We start from the raw sequence: 5,582 nt of genomic DNA, 5'->3' as shown, positions 1-5,582 counted from the left end.
ATATGTGTACTCTTCATGATTCCTGGTAGTTCAGTTCCGGTTTCTTAAGAGTCCTGGCCCTTGGACAGGCTTTTCTCCTGTGCTAGTGTTAAAACCCAGTCTCCAATAGTTAAAGCCTATATTTTGGCCTGATTTCTCTATAATCCTTCAAGTTACAGCTGGACACATTCTTTTGACTATGAGTTTCCTCTTCATCTGGCATCTAAAAATGTTTCTCTTTTCTTTTCAAGTTCAAAAATGATTTTGTTTATTTGTGTGTTTTATTTTCTTGTTGTTTTATACTTTATCTAGCATTACATATTTTATAAGTCAAATAAACTGTAAATTTTTTAATTAAATTAAAATAAACTAAGAACAAATTGAAAATTGTAAATTAAGTAAACTGTAAATTAACTAAGCTAATATGCAGATTACACACACACACACACACACACAGAAATCTTACACTCTATAAGCGCTGTGAACTCTGTGCCCAATTTAGAAAAGACTCATACAAGGAAATTAATAATACTTAAAGCTAATATAAAACATAATACAGAATTTTCTATATTTCAGTCAGCCCTAAGTCATAACCTCGAGATTAGTATTACATTTCACTATAGCAACAATGTCAAAAACACCAGTTAGATCAAAAAGCAAAGCTAAAATGCCCTCATGTTCTTTATGTTTTTACCTTTTTTTAAATTTTTTTTTGGCTGAGTAGAGTGAATTTTATTGATGGCGCGTGACAAAGGAAGGCTCCCTAAGTCCCTCTCCTTCCTCAGGGAATCTAGAATGAAAACTAGAGGTCAGGAAATTTTCATTGTGTTGGGAGATTGATTTGGGGCAAGAACTCTTTCGTAGCTAAGGGCCTCTCTTCCTCCCACTGGGGCTGGTGGTCCAGGGGGCTCTTATTTTTGGGAGGCCATGTGGACCATATGGTCCACCACTCTGTTGCTGTTGCTAAATTCACTGTCATACCAAGAAATGAGCTTGACAGAGTGGTCATTGAGGACAATGTTAGCCCCAAAATCAAAGATGGAGGAGTCTGTGTCACTGTTAAAGTCACAGGAAAAAACCTGGTTTTCACTATAGCCCAGGATGCCCTTGAGAGGAGTTTCCAACTCCTGCTTCACCATTTTCTTGATGTCGTCGTATTTAGCAGCTTTCTCCATATGGCAGGTCAGATCCACAGCAGACAAGGTAGGTGCAGAAACATGGAAGGGTATGCCAGGAAGCTTCCTATTCACCTCAGGGGTGATCTTACCCATAACCTTGGCAACACTGGTAGAGGCAGGAATAATGTTCTGGCCATCCCCTGGGCTATCATGCCACACCTTCCCAGAGGGGCCCTCCACGGTCTTCTGGGTAGCAGTGATGACATGGACTGTGGTCATGTGTCCCTCCATGATGCCAAAGTTTTCATGGCTGACCTTGGCCAGGAGGACCAAGCAGTTGGTGGTATAGGAAACATGACTGATAATCTTGAGGGAGTTGTCATACTTATGGTTTACACCCATCACAAACATGAGGGCATCTTCAGAAGAGGTAGAATTGATGACCCAGCCTTCTCCAAGGTAATGAGACATGAGTGGAATCCACAACATATTCAGCACCAGCACCACCCCATTTGATGTTGGTGGAATCTCATTGCTGGAAGATGGTTATAGGTTTTCTATTGATAATAAGCTTCCCATTCTCATCTCTGACCATGTCTTTGAACTTACCATGGGTGAAATCATACTGGAACACGTAAACATGTAGGTGACGTAAATGAAGGGGTCATTGATGGTTGCAATACTCATTTTGCCAGAGTTAAAAGCAGCCCTGGTGACCGGGCACCCAATACAGCCAAATCCATCCACTCTGACCTTAACCATTGTGTCTCAGTCGCAACTGGCGCTGCACAGGAAGACACAGCTGTCTGTCCAATGGGAGGAGCAGAGAGCCTATTTGTACCATTTCCAAGACAGTAATTTTAGAGCTATTCCAATGGTTGAGATACTTTTAGTTGTAACCCCTGTGTCAGAAGTTTTCACATTCTTCACAATTCTTATAGATCAAGTCCTCACTCAGAAACCTGGGAAAACTTTTCTATTATTCAGGGGACTGACATTAATTCTCTAATATATATATTAAAAAAAACCCACTAAATAAAATAATATTTTTTTCTGCTTATGAAATGAATATAATAATACCTACTTGAGAGGATTAAATAAGATATGCATATTAAGATTGTACTGTGCACCTAGTATGAAGTAAAAGTTCAACAAGTAGTAGCCGGGTTTGCTGTCACTGTATTAATGTCCTTCAGGAGCTGCTGCCCCAGAGTTGGCTGCCACATCCTCAAGGACACCTCACCACCAGCTACTGGTTTGGGAAGCAAATATACAACTTAAACTTTAAAATTGTACATAGCGAGATTCCTTATTCAGAAACAAGAAAATTATAGGAAGTAACCAACAAATACAATTCAATGTTTTTCAATAGTAAAAGGTAAACACTATCAACAACTCTTCCTTTATATACTATTAAGCAGATAGGATGTTTTATATAAATGAATTTTTCATATAACAAAATCTTATGCTGAAATAACAGTTTTTGATGGATATATTTCTAAAATAAATTGCACCTTTCTCCCTTTTGTAATCATTATATATCATATCTCAGTCTCTATTATTTGAACAATACCAGGTTATTAGTAATTAGATTAGCCACTGTCCTAGATTTGGGAGTTTACCCATAGGACTATATACAGTTTGGAGGCTATTTTCATTCACAAGATGACTTCTTCTTTTTAAGACAGTCTATTAAAGCTGTATTGAAGAGAGTGGGAATAGAAATAAAATGAAGAGAATTTTTTCATATGCTGGGAAAATATCCAATGGAGAGAGCTCAATCACAATTGTTTACAATTGGTTATAACTGACAGGTGCTCCATCGTGAAAACTGACAGCTCTCGGACTTTTCCAGTTTTTCCTTCTTCAGGGTGCAACAATTAGGTCCCATTCCCAGAGATTCTATATCAGTTGCTACATCTATAACAAATAACCTAGATGATCTATAGAGCCTACTTTAAGCAACACTCTCCATGTTTTCTGGAAGAATCCTTGAAATGATCCAAAGCCAGTGTCCTTCCTACAATGCTTCATCTAAGAAAGACCTTATATATAAGAAATGTGGCAAAACCAAGAGAGAAAATGAGGCACTGTGAGAAGAATGATAAGTAAATAGAGAATCATATTTTAATGCTGGATCAACTGGTAACTGGTTGGATTACCTGGGTATGTTATTTCACCGATGGACCTTTATATCCTTATCTGTAAAATAAAGAAATTAAAGAAACTACTAGAGAGTCTTTAAGGCCCCTTTCACCAAAATCATGTTAAGGTTCTTTTCTAAACAGGTTATCAATGAATTAAGCTTTTATGAGTCTTGTAACTAGTAGTCATAAGTAATAATATGATCAAATGATATTATTTATTCTTCACACAGGTTCCAGAATTTTTTTTGTAATATACAAATTAGATCACATTTTTTATTAACTCTACAATATCATCCTACTGCATTAAACAATGGGTCCAAACTCCTTACTATGGTCTGCAAGCTTCCCTTCCTAACTCTGAAACTCACCCTGTTCCCCTCTTCCTCACTTTCACTTACTGTCCTGACTTTTGACTACACAGATCTTGCTTTCACATCCCATTTTTCCACTTTAAGACAGTGGAATTTGCTGAATTCTGAGACTACTGTGCTCTCAGATCTCCCTATGGCCTAAAAGTCGAGTGAAGGAAAAAAAATAGTCAGTGATCTACTTAAATATTTTGTTTGAAGTATGACATTTTCAGGTCTCCGTTGCATCAAATTATTTAAATTAGCCCTTGATTTCTCAAATTTCTTTTGAACAAAAATAATGATTTTGAGGTGGATACAACCAATTTTTTTGAAATCCGGCTGTCAAGTATTTCTGGGCTTAAATTGGACCAATGATTAAAAATGCAAAGAGAACATAGCAGCTAGCTGACCATAACTGGTAACATTAGCATCAGTGCCTTCAGATTCCTTCCAATAAGAAGCATTGCCTCGTGGTACTTTTTAGAGACTTATCTCTTCCTCTCAGGAGAAATATAGGTCTTTAAAATATCAGTTGTACTCATTTTAATCTGAACTTCCTCAAGGCCATGGTAAAACTGTATCCTTCTAGTGATGAAGTCTAGGTAGTAAGTATACTGTCTGCACCTGCACCTCGGCCTTCTCAACCTCTGAGCGCTTGCCTCCCACTCAGGGTGTGTTCCTCTTCATCTTCCCGCTCTTTCTTGGCTCCGACTTATTTGCTATCACTTAACTTGAAAAACTGTCACTTGACTCTGGTGCCCCCTCCAGATAGTACATATTTCTCTGTTTTTTTCTTTGTTAGCATGTCTGAGGAATAGTATGCTTTTATGGTCTACAGCTACTTTCGCTATTACTTAACTTGAAAAACTGTCACTTGACTCTGGTGCCCCCTCCAGATATTACATATTTCTCTGTTTTTTTCTTTGTTAGCGTGTCTGAGGAATAATATGCTTTTATGGTCTACAGCTACTTTTTAAGTCCTTGAAATCTGTCTTTGAATTTCATACCCTTATGGATCCACATTCTAGAAGGTCTACAGTGACTGATTCTGGCAAACGAAGATTTTTTTCTCCATCCTGACTCTCCCAGGGACTCTATAGCATTCAACATTATTGAACTATAAAACTATATGTAATACAGTTGTCATTTCTTATAATTCTCACAATAACATTTTACAGTATGTATTAGTAATCCTATTTACAGTTGAAAAAAGTGAGGTTGAGAGGCAATAACAACTCAGAAATAGAGCCACATTTGAACTCAGTTCTTTCTACTAGAACACATTAATTTTCAAAAGCAAAGAAGCAGCGGCATGAGTAGGAGAGATTTAGAATATATTATATTCTGGTTATTTTCTTTTTATTAAGGTAGATGCCAACCTAAACAGACTAGATCTAAGTATTAATGATAATCCTTGGTAACATGGAGAGAAGCCAGTGGATCTGATGTAAAAATCTAGACAAGAATGGAGAAATTTGTGAAATATTTAGGTTGCAGAAACACAGCCTTTGGTAACTGATGGAAAATTGGATTAAGGAAATGAAAGAGTTAAAAATTACTCTCAAATTTCCTATTTGGATAACTGGATTCATGCTGTTATCATCACTAAAATAGCAAGCACGTGAAAGGAAAAGTCAATTAAGCTGGAAATAAAGGAAGTAGAAAGAGAAGTTTAGCCATATTGAATCCAAGGTGCCTGTGACACATCCACTTGGAAATGTCCGCTAGCCAGTTGGATACACAGGTCTTAATTTCAGGAGATAGAGGTTGGGGCTGGATCTGAGCTTCATATTCCTGAAGCTATGGCAGTAGAAGAATCGTGTAGAGAGAGAGAGAGTAAGAAAAGTAGGTGACTTAGATGAGCCCTGGAAAAAAACAATGCTAAGGGCCAATCACAGGAAGAAGGGACAATAGAGACAACTAATGGATGTGGTCAGAAAGAGAGAAGGGGAGTCAGAATTAAACAGAGTCATAAAAACAGGGAAAGA

General features: G+C 37.4%; 1 pseudogene; it reads right to left on the bottom strand.

The window, feature by feature from the left end:
* Positions 1-890: 890 nt before the first annotated feature.
* On the bottom strand, positions 891-1,859 carry LOC102896437 (annotated as a pseudogene).
* Between the last annotated feature and the right edge of the window lie 3,723 nt (positions 1,860-5,582).

This window comes from Pteropus alecto, unplaced genomic scaffold (assembly GCF_000325575.1).
Source record: "Pteropus alecto unplaced genomic scaffold, ASM32557v1 scaffold73, whole genome shotgun sequence".
NCBI lineage: Eukaryota > Metazoa > Chordata > Mammalia > Chiroptera > Pteropodidae > Pteropus > Pteropus alecto.
Note: the sequence above shows the minus strand (reverse complement) of the source record. Positions and strands in the feature narration are given on the sequence as shown.